The sequence below is a fragment of the Asparagus officinalis genome, chromosome 3 (genome assembly GCF_001876935.1).
Source record: "Asparagus officinalis chromosome 3, Aspof.V1, whole genome shotgun sequence".
NCBI lineage: Eukaryota > Viridiplantae > Streptophyta > Magnoliopsida > Asparagales > Asparagaceae > Asparagus > Asparagus officinalis.
Window position 1 is genome coordinate 106,246,183 of NC_033796.1, and position 16,732 is coordinate 106,262,914.

Consider the following 16,732-nt stretch of genomic DNA (forward strand, 5'->3'; position numbering starts at 1 on the left):
CACCCCCACCCCACCCCCACCCCACCCCCCCACAAAAAGAAACCAAAAAAAGTTGATCTATTTCACTTTTAAATGTCCTCATAGATTACCCAGATGTCCTAATGCAATACATAACACTCTTCAGTGTTTTGACATCCCATTTCCATCCTCAATGAAGTCACTATTGCATCACTAATGCATTTTAGTAATAGTATCAGAATCAATAGTCAAAGGATAAAGTGCCGTTCCATAACAATGCATCAAACAAAATTATTATTCCTTCATTGTTGTTACCTATCACCCACAATAGAGCTTCTTGGGCCAAGGTAGTACCTCATTAGTACTCCCTCAAGTGCATGATGTTTGCCAATCACTTTGTGCATCCGTCTCAAATTCTTGGACTTGAAACTCATAGAAACAAAGGCATAACCCAAATAAAGTTGATCTGCAAGGGCAATGCTCTCCAAAAATGGTAGTAGTTTGCTCTTTCGCAATCTAAATGTCTCCTCGTGTTCCCTAGTATTTGAAAAGTGTCATGTAGAATGACGTAGGAAGGATAATAGAAAAAACTACCTGCTCAAAGCCTTCATCCGAGACTGCTTAAATATATCTACCTGAATGATGCTTCAAATCAGTACTTGCATTATTCATAGATTCATCTTTTTCATGCTAATCAGAGTAAAGCTCCATCTTCTTCATGCTAATCAGAGTAAAGTTCCAACATTCTCTTAGGGTTTTAATCTCCCATTTGACAATGACATGCATCAGATGGCCATCAAATCATTAGCGAGAATGACACGTTCTAAACCCAAGTTCATTCCATTTGATTGGATTCATTTAACACTTTCATTCCACCTCACTTTTGATGAGCGCAAAAACTTCCCTTATAGACATAATATAGATCAACAGAACAGATAGATCAGCTTACTACCAATTGGACGGAGAAAGAACTTACCCTGCCCTGTTGATGTTCAGGGCCACTTGAGCTATAATTACACCCCACCTTTTCTGATCATTTTTCAATCCATGTGAATATGAGTCATATACTTTCTTCATTGTGAAAAATGATGGTTTTTGTCTCATCGCAGCATGGATTGTGTGTTGCAGCTTTTAATACTGTTGTAATGTCATATTCTTTGTCCTTTCATAAATCCTAATTGAGCCTCCTGACCATGTTCCCAACATCATTTTCCTTTACAAGTAATCTAGCAAAAATTTTACACAGATCATCCCAAAATCTAATTTGGCATGTTTTCATTCACTTATGTTTCTTCACTTTGGAGATGATACCAATAACCAGTTTCAATTCATTAAACCAACCAGAAGTAATATGTCCTTGATGACTTCATAAAAAAAACTTCCATTGTCAGTCATAAGTGGTAAGTCTTGAAAGAAATTTGCACCAAAGCCTTCTACCTCTAGCTTTTTAAGTTTTGATAACAAAAATATTTCTTGATTTTTTCACTTGAGAACTCAACATAGTGTTAATTTTAGTATTGACCTGTGTTACCTGGGTACTTCTATTTACTTCTATTTACCAGACATGTACCCATACACGTGCCCATACTCAAACTTCTTGGACACTTCTTGAATATATGCACACGTTTGTTCAAAGCTTATATTCAATTATATACCACATATTTTAATTTAAAACACTCCACATACACTTCTATTTCGCATCTATTTCTAATATATTTATCTTATAAAAATAAAAAAATAATATTGATCTTATGTAAATTATTAATTTTAATATACATAACATACATATTAATATATGTGTCCCCGTACCCTACTTTTTACAAATTTGTCATGCCATGTACCCGTACCTGTATGAGCACCCCTACCTAGGCAACTTAGATATTCTCCTTTGTTATCATCAAATCAAGCACTCTTGCTCAAGCCCATAAAACTTTTATCCACTTTTATCCACTGAAGAAAACGGTGGAGATATGTTGAGGATATTTATTTGGAAGTCATCATTGTGGGTCCCTAACGTTACCTCCATCATCAATCTACATTCTTTTTATAAATTTTTGTTAAATCTTAGTAACGTGGCAATGATGTGGTCCTACCATGTCACCACCACGTCAACAAAAAATAAGTGAAATTCCATTTTGTAATTTCACTAATTTTTTGTTGATATGGCAGTGATATGGCAAGATAAACTCGAAATCTTTGCAAGTTCAATTCTTAGGTATTCAATTCGACAAGTTATCGCTCTTTAGGGTTCGACTAGTTGCGCTAGAATTCTTTCATTGCATTAGGTTTAATTTGAAGTTATCCTTTTAGTAGTTATAATTGTTGTTAAAACTTTAGTTATTTATTGTTGATTTATAGTTTTACTTATTTATAGTTATATTATATTTTTGCTGATCTTTTTGTGTTAATTTTGCATATGCAATGCATCGAATTTGTTATATCAATTGCTTACGAAAACCTAAAGATTTGTCTTGTGTCGCAAATTAATGACTCTAGGAGAAGAAATAAATATAGCACTTATAGTTCTTCATCTTTGCTCGTTACTTATTCTTATAAATGAGCAAATGTCATTCCTTCTTTTCCTCATCCCTCATCCCCTCTAGAAACTGGTGAAAGAAATGTGAATTTACTCCAAATTAAAATCAACATTTTCCTAGCAACTCTCACAAGTGTGATTCTTTATCTTTAGTAAATTTTATTAGCTTTAGATCCACAATTCCCGCTCCCAAACAAAAAAAAAAAAAAAAGATTTTACGTTTTCCTAGGAACTTCCACCCACACATGCATGCACATCAAAGAGAGTAAACACAAAACACTATTTCTCTTGACAATGACATGCATCACAAAACACTATCCCTTTGACCAACCTACTAAAGGTACAAGAAATGAACAATTAATTTTTTTCATAACTACTTAAACCCTCTCTAATTTAAAATCTATATCTATATTATTTATAAAATAGAATACCCATGTCAAAACTTTTGATTTTCTATTTTGTCCTTTCAAATTTTGATAATTCACAATTATACCATTAGTTATAATAAATCCTTAAATAATTATCCATGTCTTTATTAAATGCACCTCCTACTCTCCCCTTAAATATTTGGTCAAAAATATAATTATTATCAATAGTTTATAATCTAATATTACATACAAATACTTATGTCTATATTTAGAATTTTACAATGTCAGTGTTCACTTTTCGGGCTACCTTAATTGCATGTCGGGGGGCTTACGACCTACTCTCCTCTCTAAGAAGTTGAATCGATTGTATTTGAGGGACAACAAAGTTTCAGCTATGGGAAGACCAGAGTTTTGTAAAGACCACCTAAGAGGTAGAATTTTAGAATGATGAACTTCATTCTTCATTGCTTTGTGTCTTTTGAGCACCAGCTGCTAATGAGTTCAAAATTTCAGCTCAAAACTATAAATCTCTTCCTAAGTAGTCACACAATAGTATAAGACAAAGTTAATCAAATAATTATAATAACAAGATGTAGAGTCTAGACTTTTTAGTATAAGACAAAGTTAATCAAATAATTATAATAACAAGATGTAGAGTCTAGACTTTTAAAATTCAATTTGAATCAATGCATAAACTATTATAATAACAAGATGTAGAGTCTAGACTTTTAAAATTCAATTTGAATCAATGCATAAACTATGAACCAACTTAACTAACAACCATTTTATTTTTATATAACTTCTCTTTCATCTCTTAAGTATAAATTAGCTCACACAAAGTTAATCGAAATGTATTATTAAAAGTTTGAAACGAACAAATGTATCTTGTAATCTCATTAGATTAAATACTTTTGGAATTCAACCCGCTAAACGCATTTCACAGTGTAATTTGAAAACACATTGTACCAAAAACTCTATGATGCTAATATCATGAAGTAGGAGCACGATTAGGAATGCATTAGGCTAATTGTATCACCCTTTTAATGTTACAGTGAGAAATACAGAATAAACTTTCTTATCGTGATTTCAGACAAAAAAGTAGAATAAATACTACAATCAACATCAAATTTACATGCATTTAAAATAAATATTATATTATTATTATAAATAAACCCTAATTACTAAAGTGATATCTTCTTAAGCTTTGACTTTTTACCTTCTAATTAATAACTCATTTTTATACATGACATTTATTTTTCATTTATTTCTCTATATTCCTCTCCTTCCAAACATCTGACTTTTATTTTTGAGAATTGAGCTGCTTGGGACGACATTAAAGATGGAATAGATTTCTATAGAAATGCTACCGTAATAATTCAGTGCTAAGTTGTGAACTAGAGATTGATAAAAGAAATATGAATGACATAATAAGTCTCTCTTGTAATTGTCACGGAACTTTAACCAGTGACAAATCCCTACGCGCATGATATATTTCCATCATCCAGACATATCAATTTTAGCATTAAGTTTAAGAAATTTATTTAGGAAATTTCTTATTAATTAGCATTTCCTTAAATAACTTGAACCTTAGTGTAAAATAAGCAAAGATGTGTCTCTCATCTCTAATATTAAAGCATATTTTAATATTGCTATTGTGTTTACAGAATAAGTTTGTTCATGCATAGGATTATAATTTTTTTCACCCTATTAATCCATGTCGGATATCAGCTATTTAATAAATTCGACTCTCTATTCTGTATGTTTTGTTTCAGCTTCAAATGTTGATGATTAGTATAGAGTTTGATAAGGTATTTAAATTTGAAACATGATATGAATTGGTTTCTTTTTTGTTTCATTACCCTACAGATTCAGATCCTTCCAGCTGTTGGCTCATCTAATTATTTAAGGGTCCTAGCACACAAATCTTTTATTACGTCCTTTATTTAGGTTTTATGAATATTGGTAAAATCTAAACCAGCTTAAGTACATGAATCAAGAGTTCTCCATCAATTCACTTCACCATTTTACGGTCCACATTTAAAATTTTTAATATTAAATAAGTATGCTCACGTGCAATGCATGAGCACTTTACTAGTGTTTAAAAAAGCTCTTATCTAGGCTTAGGCGGTACTTAGCCCGCCCATCTAGGCATTGGGAGTGCCTAGGAAGGTGAAGATTGTTTACACAAAGTGCACTGCTTAGGTCTTAGTTATGATTTCCTCCATTGCTACCTCACATCCTTTAACCCTCTCCCAACTTCTCCAACTGCCTCCACCGACTGTGAACACCTCCAACTTCTTCGACCTTCAGTAAAACCTCTTCCATCACCACTTAAATAAAAAAATCCATTTGGCACCCAACGGCGCCTAGCGCTTTTGATAACATTAATTGTAATTAAAAAATAAAAAAAGGAAGACACATACGCCTCGCCTAGACTCCCACCTTGGCTAGACGCTGAGTCTGATGCCTAGGCCGCCTAGTGCTTTATATAACCTTGCTAATTTAGACTTACAAATCCAAGTATCAACCAAACCAATTGCCTTAAAAAACTTAGAGAAGAAAAGAATATATCAAAGGACCTACCAAACTGATTACAAGCAATTGTCACATTCCATGGAGTGCCACGAGACAGGTTGAGCTTCCTAAGTTATAAGAAGAGCATACCCCTTGATTCGAGGGGGCAAGTTCTATTCGGATTGGCTCGAAGTTGACTTCTTCATACATCCTATCATTACCATCTTGTCTTCTTTAAACACCTCTCCCTCCTTCTGCCCACTTCTTCATCTATTTCATCCTTCTTCCACCACTATGTCCATTGACAGGGCCCTAAGCGATGACATGAAAAATGCATCCATTGCCAAAAGCTCGACTTCATGATGATTTGCCAACTAACCTATTATTAGTTAAACTACACAAGCTAAACCGAAGTGATATTGAAAAATTGGAAGCTTAAACATTAAGGAGTCTTTACGCAACATAAACTCTCAAGCTAGCAATCCAACTAGGATGATGTAAACATATAGTCAAAAGTAGAATGTGCACTATGAAACGATGATGGTCTGACTAATTAAGAAACTGATACTTGATGCAATTGCCGTATCAAACCGCAGCAAAAACCAACCCGAGCTTACCTCTTGAAGCAGCACCCCGTCCACCGTGCTAAAAACCCTAACCAGAGTCCCCTTGCTACTCGCCGTAGCAATCAATCTCCCATCCTGCGACAGTGCAAAGCACGCAATCCTCGAATCATGAGCCATAATAAACTTTGTCTTCCTCGCCCCATAGTGCTCAACTCTAACCTGCCCCTTCTGCCCCCCAGGGCAAACCAACACCAGCGAACCCTGCTGCTGTGATACCGCACACAAACCCTTAGGGTTCGCTACCGTCTCAATCTGATGCACCAGCTTCAAATCCACAAAATTATAAACAAAAATTTTATGATCAAGAACCACAACAATCCGATCCCGCCGGAGCCTGACCGCCCTCACCTCCGACCGAAACGAGAGCTCGCCTATGCATCGAGACTGGTGATCGTCCCAGATCATGACCTTATTGGGAGGTAGCTTAGGGTTTGGACCGCCGCCGACGATGGCGAGGATGTTGCATCGGAAGAGCATCTCGACGATGCCGATTCCGCGGCATCGTCGTCGACGAAGTCTCGGCGGAAGATCTGCTGAAGGGGTCGCAGTTGAAGATGCGGAAGCCGCGGTCGTGGCGCGGCGCGAAGCAGCCCGTGGTCTTGGTTGAAGGTGAGGTTGAGGAGGGACGGGGCCTCGGCGTCGCCGGCGGCGGCCGAGGAGGTTCTGAATGACGTCACGGAGGGGGAGGGGGTCGAGGCGATGGATGATGCCTCGGGTTGGGTTCGGAGTCGGGTACAGGTACGGGTTCGGATTCGGGTTGGGATGGTTCGGATGTGAGATCGAGTTTGGGTTGGGGAGGAAGGGGGAGTTAGGGTTTGGGAGACGGAGAGGCGGCCATGGAGGTGAGAGTGGAATTTTGCGGAGTTGAGGGGGGTTTTTGTGGGAATTTGGAGGGGGAAAGATGGAGATGGGGGAACGTTAAGGTCGTCTTATGGCTTGCGGTTCAGGCGCAGGATTGTTCAATGGGGGTGGTTTCTTTCACCAAAATTTTTGGCAAGAACACGTGAGTTTTTTTATATTTTAGAATTTCATATATGATATTTGTTTTAAAAAATTTATTAGAATATTGACTCCCAAAAGTACAAGAAGTGTTCAGTTTTTAGAATTTGCCTTCTCAGTTGGAGAGGACTTTGACAAATCATACTCCCTTTAAAAGCACGAGTTCGGAAAATCTTTTTTAAACAAATATACCCCTTTATAGTTTGAACTACCTTATCTATAATCAAATTCTAATTTTCAATGGTCAATAGTACCCTTCACTATTTTGAATATTTTATTTATATCTTAATCTATCCTAATCATAATCATATCTTATCCTAATCCTATGTGAACCATGTTTAGCTTAACATTTTAAAAAACTAATATTAATAAAATATATAAAACATAAAAATGATATTAGTTTGTTAAGATAAAGAAATTACAAGTAGATAACATATTATAATACATGAAGTATTGCAAAAAAAATCATAAAAAATTTTAAAATTGCAGAAAAGACCCTGAAAAGTTTAAAATTATAAAACTCATCCAAATGTCTCAAAACTTAAAATGAAAAACATGAAATTAAAAAATTAACATCAGTTTGCAAAGAATTTAAAATTTACAGTTAACACCTCAATGTCTCAAAAATTATAGAAACACCATCAAAAGTTTAAATTACAGACAAGACATGAAATTAAAAAATTAACATCAGTTTGCAAAGAATTTAAAATTTACAGTTAACACCTCAATGTCTCAAAAATTATAGAAACACCATCAAAAGTTTAAATTACAGACAAGCACATTAAAATTCTAAAATTTTAAAACTTACAAACAACACAGATGAATTAAAGAGATTACCATGATACACCTAAAATTTTTGACATTTAAATTTAAATTTTTTAATTAACACCCTCAATATCTCAAAAATTATAGAAACACCTTCAAAAGTTCAAATTATAAAAAGCCACCCTAAAATTCTAAAATTTATAAATAAAATAAGATGAATTCAAGATATTACCCTTAGACACCTAAAAAATTAAAATTTGCCAAAATTAACCTCAAAATTTTTAAAAAACTCCTTCAAAATTTAAAAATCGTAAAAAAAACTCTAAATTTTCAAAATTTTTAACTAGCACACATCAAATTCATCGATTGGTAGACCGCTGAAATTTAATATTTTTCAAAATTAATCTATAGTTTTAATAATTACAAAAGACACCCTCAAAATTTTAGAGTTACAAGAAATATACTAACATTTAAAAAATTACCACCAACACATAAAACATAGAATTTACAACTACCAAACTTAAAAGTAAATTTTTTTAAAAAACTCTTTAAAAATTTTAAAAATTATAAATCACACCCTCAAAGTTCAAAACCACAAAAATGGGCTAAAATTTTAAAACTTGGCAAAGAAAAGTGTAATTGTTTGGTATTTTTCATATATATATATATACATATATATATATATATATATATATATTAAAATTTCTAATTTAGGGATTTACTATCCATTTTCAGCATCTAAGAATAGTCTAAGTTGATACTGGTAAACAAAAACAATAAGAATTGATTAAAAACATCCGGTTAATGGATAAAATTTTTAAAAATATTATAGATTAAAAATTATCGGCACTATATAAATTAAAGTAATTTCATATAATTTTAGTAATAAGTTGGGGTAGCCAAAATACATTCGTAACATTAATTGATAGATGTTTAAATCCATAGAAATGATAAAACACTATAATATTATACCTTAGCATTAATTGATTTTAATTTAGAAACTTTAATCTTTGACGTTAATAATATTTATAGGGTAAAAGAATACAAGGAATTACATATGGAGAAACTATTAGAATATTTAGAGATAACTTTAAAAGAATTGAGTTATTTCCATTGCAAATGGGAAAGTGATGGAAATAAATCTAAAATTCAGAAAACGTCAATGAATCACTTGAATTGGCATTAACATAAGACATATCTATTAATGAAGCACTGAATGAGTTACATTAAAAAATAATTTAATAACTTTATCCTAATCAAAGAAAAAATCTCCATGGAAGACATAAGAAAAATTAGTAAGTATTCATAAATTCCATACTGTGTTCTTCAAATTAAATATTAATATTATAATCTAAGAGAAATTGGTAATGAATAATGCTGGTATTTAGTTTAGATCTTTATGGAAAATAACAGGGATAGAGCAAAGGTAATATTATTGAAATAACAGAAATTCTTATTGGATGCACATCAGAAGAATTCATTTTAGAGGAAAATAAAGAGATAGCTTCTAATTTATTTAAGTAATAAATTAGGAACACAAAGAATTTTATATATATGAAATTAATATTTATTCTCATTGAAATAGAAAAAAATCAAAGTCTATATTTTGAGCAGTTTGTGTTGAACATCATAAGTACATTTGACTTCTTTGTAAAGTTAAATGAGATGATAAAAAATTAACGAGCCTAGGAAAGATAATAGCATAAAAAATACAAAATTAGCCTGATGCCACAATTAATGTAGATGATGAAGACAATACTCTAGAATTGTCCGAGAAATGATAAATGATAAACCTGAAGAATGATTGATCTTAACTCAATAAAAAATAAAATAGAAGAAATAAAAATAATATTTTATGAATATTTTATAGAATAGTTTAATTATTTTGAGTGAAATTAGGAATCTTTAGAAGGGAGTTTCATGAATTTTTTTCAGTACTTTTATATTCTTATGTGGATGTTTTTATCATATAAAAGTATACTAGAGTTAGCATTAATCTTTAATTTATATTTTTTTATGAAGTCTATCAATGATTAGGAATAAACTTCATATTCTCTTTTGCATCGTTTTAACATACTTTAAATCAATCATTTTGCCATATTGGTTTTAAATATTCACCTTCCTTGTATAACACTATTTTAATATTTTTCACTTTGCAATGCTATACTTTCTCAAATAAAGCTTAGTTTCATATCGGTCAAAAATAATATAAAAATTTAAATTATTTTTAAATTATATTTGTTTTTTGTCAATTCAAATATCAACATGAAAATTTAAATTGGGTGTATCCCATTTAAACAAACATAAAAAAATAATCGGGATGTAAGAGTTTGAAGAAAAAAATGAGCACAAACTGCCAAAAATACTTAATCATGGTATTAAATCACGTACATTGCACGTGTGTAAAAACTAGTCCTATAAATATGTGTGTTTGCCTCTCAATTGGAGAGGATTTGACAAATCCCAATTTTGTTTTTTTGTGGGAGATAACCTCATCAAGATAGCATATTCATCATATTACAAAATTTTAGCATTTGGTAATGCTACAATTTGAGCTTGAAACAAACAAAATATTACAAATTGCAGTATTCCAAATCCCAAAATATTAATGAAACAAAAAACATTTTAGAAGTCTCAACCCATAACAAAACACTTATGGATTTCAAATCACATGGTGAAATACATATCCTAAAATTATAGGATTTGAAACAAACACCCACTTATAATATGTGGGTTCGTGGATAATGACGGAAGGCAGGAGTGAGTTTCCATTTTAAATCAGGCTAAATATCACTTAAATACCTTATAGTTTCACTCACTTCGCATTCAAATACCCTCACTGGATTTTCACAGAACTAGTACATTAGTATCTTATATTATGCATACTGAAAATTCTCATATGATACTAAGACCAATTAAGCGTATGAGTGTTTAATAAGATTATTCTTAGGAAAATTTTCATGTTTGCATCAATTTCAGCTTAATCATACTAGGGTTATTAGAATATTCAAAGGAAAATTTTCAAGTTTGCATCAATTTCAGCTTAATCATACTTATTTATCTACTTAAATATCTTGTTATGTTGGATAATTTCAGTAATATATGAAATGAATTGCAATTCACCACAGTTAAAAGTCGCATACAGTGCAGTTTAAAATTACAAACTTGTAGTTTTCAAAACTGCCAAAATGCAGTTTTCGTAACTGCTAATCTATAGTTTTTTTGACAAGAATGAAATCTACTTCGTTATTACTAAAGGAGAACAACAATAAAGATAAAATGAGCAGTAAAATAAATAATCAACCCACGTTTCGCACATAAGCTATATTCTTCTTCAAAATCTCCGCTTCTTTCTTTTAAGGGGGTGTTTGTTTTACCAAAGTTTTGGCATTTGGTATGGATTACAAGTTTTGAAATCAAAAAGTGAGTTTTTTTATATTTTGGGATTTCATATATGGTGTTTGTTTTAAGAAATTTTTTAGAATATTAAATCTCAAAAAGTGCAAAAAGTGCCAAATTTTTAGAATTTGTCAAATCCTCTCAATTGGAGAGGATTTTAACAAATCTCACAAATGGGTGCGCTTACCTATCAATTGGAGAGGATTTAACAAATCTCAATTTTATCTTTTTGTGGGAGGTAACCTTACCAAGATAGCATATTCATCATATTACAAATTTTTGGTATTTTGTAATGCTACAATTTAAGTTTGAAACAAATAAAATATTACAAATTGTAGTATTCCAAATCCCAAAATATTAATAAGACAAACAACATTTTAGAAATCTCAACCCATAATAAAATATCTATGGATTTTAAATCTCATGGTGAAATCTATATCTTATAATTATAGGATTTGAAACAAACACCCCCTAACTGTACACTTTTTTGAAAAACCCATGATTATCTCTCTTCCTCTCTCAATATTTTTTCGGACGAATTTTCAAAACCAACCTATTTCCAGATTTAATCCCCAAAAAAGACCTGTTTTGAACTTATTTTAAAAAACCAACCTGGTTTCAGCTCTGGCACTGAAACCAGGTCGGTTTTTAAAAAAAATTCAAAACTTCACCGGAGTTGAACTCCCGTGAAGTTTAGTAAATCGGCTAAACTTCACGGGAGTTCAACTCCCGTGAAATTTCATAGTTCAAATTTTTTTTTTAAACTATGAAACTTCACGGGAGTTGAACTCCCGTGAAGTTTAGCAGTTTTACTAAACTTCACGAGAGTTCAACTCCCGTGAAGTTTCGGAAGCTTTTTTCACAAAAACCGACCTGGTTTCAGCGTGGTCGGTTTCAACGCCAAGGCTGAAACTAGATCGGTTTTTGCAAATAAGTTTAAAATAGGTTATTTTTTGGGATTAAATATTCAAATAGGGTGGTTTTGAAAATTTGTCCATATTTCTTCAGAAAAGGCTTCAGGAAAAAAAATTACAACCTCTCTCCCTCTCTCCCCTCATGGCCGTTGCCGACTTCGCCGACGCCCTCGCCTAAGCCCAACCTCCACTGATCCTGCACCCCTCTCTCTCTCGCACCCCACCACCAACCCTGCCCCCTAACCCTAGCCTACAAATACAACCATAAATTCTCCCAATTCTCCTGCGGTTACAACAGAGAAAAAGAGGAGGAGAGCAGTTGCAAGCACAACCCCCTCTCTCCTCAAAGCACCAGAGATCTCACTGCATCCGTCGATGTCTTCCTCTTCGATTGTGATGGTCTCTTTCTCTCTCCTCTCGCTCCCCCCCCCCTCCTAACTTCAATACCTAGGGTCTGCGCGTTTTTTATTTTTAAAATAATTTTTTTAGGGGTCATTTGGAAAGGAGACAAGCTCATCGAAGGAGTTCCTCAGGCTTTACAATCTCTGTGATCTATGGTAATTTCTCAACTCTAATCGCTCTTTTATGTTTGGGTTTTTGCCAAAAATCATTCTTGCACTTGGTTTGATGCTCAAAATTAGATTTTTTTTATTCCTTTTTTTCCTTTGTTGACTTTTGGTTTATTTGCACAGAATGGAATCTTAATGGTTGATCAAAAAAAAATTCTCAACCAAGTAATAGTATAAAGTCTGCGCAAGAAAAGATACTGAGAACCTAATTGGCGTTAACCGTTGATTGGACTTTTCTTTTGAACTTCAGTTAAGCCCGGTTGTTGAAGCTAAGCAATTACATTTGAAGTACATAGGATAGCCAGTTAGGCCTCATTTTGGTGTCTAGGATTACTAACTGTGGGTTGAATTCTGAAAATTACTTGACATCCTGGAATTGGAATGCTCTATTCAAGGTGGAAGTCTTCTCATATGCGATGAGTTGAAATTTGCATCCTGTTCGGTTTTATGCAGGGAAAGAATCTGGTTTTTGTTACCAACAACTCAACCAAATCCAGGAGGCAATATGCAAAGAAATTCCTTGCTCTTGGGATTGATGCCAGTGAGGTGATGTTTATTTGAAATCTTTTTGTTAGCATCTCCAAAATTAAGTGGCCACCACAATTTTGATCTGATATATATATATATATATAAAACTGGCAAGATGAGATCTTCTCATCATCATTTGCTGTCGCGATGTTCTTGAAGCTGAACAAATTCCCTTATGGTAAGAAGGTAATATCTTCATCGATATTGAAGTCATTTGGTCCTCAGGTTTAGTTTGTTTATCTTTATTGGTTTTATTCATTTTTATGGTTTCCATACTTAATTTAGGATTCTAATGAGTTCTTGAAAGGATATGATGATTGTTTGCCAACCCTAAAAATTTGGGATTAAAGTTTTGTAAAGTCAGTTCCTTTTTAAGATTTTATTTTAGGGTTTTAGCCTTAAAATTTTCATATTTATAAGTTAGTCCCTTAAATCATAGAATATATATATATATATTTTCAAAAAACTGGCAGGATGAGATCTTCTCATCATCATTTGCTGTCGCGATGTTCTTGAAGCTGAACAACTTCCCTCATGGTAAGAAGGTAATATCTTCATCGATATTGCAGTCATTTGCTCCTCAGGTTTAGTTTGTTTATCTTTATTGGTTTTATCTTTATTGGTTTTATTCATTTTTGTGGTTTTCATACTTAATTTAGGGTTCTAATAAGTTCTTGAAAGGATATGATGATTGTTTGCCGACCCTAAAAATTTGGGATTAACGTTTTGTAAAGGCGGTTCCCTTTTAAGATTTTATTCTGGGGTTTTAGCCTAAAATTTTTCATATTTATAAGTTAGTCCCTTAAATCATAGAAATTTTTATTTCCTGCCACTTCATATGAATTACGCCAAAACTTTTATAAAAAAGATGTGATTGTTAGAAAAAAAGGTGATTCTCATTTGTAGATGTACATGTACACTACTGCTCTTAATGAAAAAAACAAAAACAAAATCTTCAACTCCTTTTTTTATGTGATACTGGCACAATTAGGCCAAATCGTAATGCACAGGACAAATGTTGTGTCAATTTATTTCTCTGAAGTTGAGTTCCTTGGATTAGATCTGTAGATAATACTTTATAACTTTCCCATTGGTTTCATGATTAATAAGCAAACACATATATAACATGCATTATTAGACTCAAACATATATTTGGTTAAATTATATTAAAAAGTTATCGAATCGAATTGTTAATGAACTACCAAAATCGAACATATTTTTGGGTAGATTCTATTCATTTATAAGCCGAACACTAAAAATTATTTGTTTAGTACTAAATGAACTATCGAAATAAACTTCTGTGAATATCTGGACGAATAATAACCGAATTGTTTATTAATTATTCGGTTCACTTTCATCCCTATACTTCATATTTAAAGCAGAATAATTTATTTTGATAACATGTTCAATATTTGAAGATTTTTTTTAGAAACCGTGCTTCGCACGGGTTTAAATACTAGTCCTAGAAATAGGGATCAGACCCATGAAGATTGAGGGGAAAAAAGTAAAGTAATATTTTTGAAAATCCTATATCGTTTTATCTCTATGTTGATGAAGCTTCAGTATGTTCTTTTCACCTACAACTAGTGACCATTACAGAGTAATCTAGATCAAAATTACATTAGGAGCTAAGTTTGTGGTAACTCTTGCAGATACTAGGGCAAATATTGTTTTAAAGACGGGAAGATAAAAAATCCCTTGATTCAGGTGCTGAAATAGTTCTAAGTCCACTACAGACAAACCTAATTCCGAGCATGTTCTCCTTTTTTAACGGTTTTTCAATTTCAAACCCAAATTCCAAGATTGAATCATTGTTAAACCCAAATGTCTTTAATAATTATATTTATTCAACGGGGAAATTCTTAAAATGAATCATCTTAAGGTATCAAAGCCAAAAAAATTTAAAAACTTTTGGATATCTTTTGAGCCCAAAAAAAAAAACGGAAGAAGAAAAAAAAATGGGACCATCAGAGTCAAATGATGTAAGCTTTTGGGGTCTTCAACTGCAAATAACCTTAAATTTTAAATTTCACAATATGGCATTTCTTTTAAATCCAAATATCATGAGATTATATAAAGGACATGTAGCATTTGTTACTCTCACTTTCTTAGAATTATATTGAAATCAAGAACTAATAGATCAACATTTTGCTTGTTTCATAGTTATGACCAATAAAGTTGGATGTATGACTTCTCTCGTGTTGATTGTACCCGTTTCTCTTGCCTAAATCAATACTCTATCCTTGTTATAAAATTCTCTAACACACGAGTAGGCCTGTCCATCCGGGCCGGGCCGGCTCGGCCCGGCCCGGGCAAAACCGGGACCCGGGCCGGGTCCAGGCCGGGGCCCGGGCCCGACCGGGCCGGGTTCCGGGCTGGCCCGGGTGATTTTCTTTTCTTTTTATTTTTTTTATTTTTTCTAAAAATTTTTATGTTATTTAAATTATAAATTATAAAAAAAGACAAGAAAATTAATAAAAACAATAATTTTATTAATTACTTAAAATGGCATAAATTACAAATAAAAAATAATAAAAACAAATTCTTTATTAATAATTAATAAATTATTTATAAATTACAAGTACAAATTTATTTTGGAATTAATCGCATCACAATAGATAAGTAAATCCCAACTAGGTTGACACCTACTCACCTATATCACTATTAAGTAAATCCCAACTAGGTTGGCACCTACTCACCTATATCACTATCATTTGCAATTATTTCCAAAATAATTCTTTACAAATTGTAAGCTAAGATATAAAAACTACAATCTATTCTTTATATCTATCTGCTAGTCCCAATTCTTCAAATTTATCTTCAATTCCAGCCATCCGATCGATGCCTTGCGTTCGCTTCTCGTACCTCCACCAATCTTGTAGGCACATCACCGCTTGTACAGTATATGGATCCAAGCATGTCCTGTGATCGTCGATCAAACGACCTGCTGTGCTGAAGGCGGATTCCGAAGCTACCGTCGAAACCTGCACTGTTAGTAAGTCACGAACCATGGTGGAAAGTATAGGATATGAAACTGATCCATATACTTTCCACCATTGCAAAATATCTAAAGCATTTCCTTGACATCTAACTAAAGAAGCAGAAAAATATTCATCTATTTCAGAAACCTCCGATGATGACGATCCAAGTCCAGATCCACCAGTTAGCTCGGCTACCATTGCATACCTATCAAAACTTACACTTTTACCTCGGGCTCGGGATGAGCTCGAAGAAACCGAAGCTGCAGACTGTTGTGCAGCTACACCATGTCTAGCTGCATACTCATCATATAAAGTTTGAAAATAATTTCTAATAAGTAAATGATGAGTAGTAGCATTCAGGGTGGTTCCATCATCTAAGTCTATAACCTGTCCACCATACAATGACTGTAACAAACTTCGAAGGCCAATATCCTTCAAGCATGGATCATAAGAACCCCCAAACCAAAAATATGAGGAATATGCCTAAAGTACTTATTAAATTTGCTCTCCATTTCAAAAGCCATAGGTCCAAAAGTAGCATCCATACGATATTTATCAAAAAAAATTTGAATATT

At 32.8% G+C, this 16,732-nt stretch overlaps 1 pseudogene; it reads right to left on the reverse strand.

The window, feature by feature from the left end:
* On the reverse strand, positions 4,034 to 6,675 carry LOC109835663 (annotated as a pseudogene).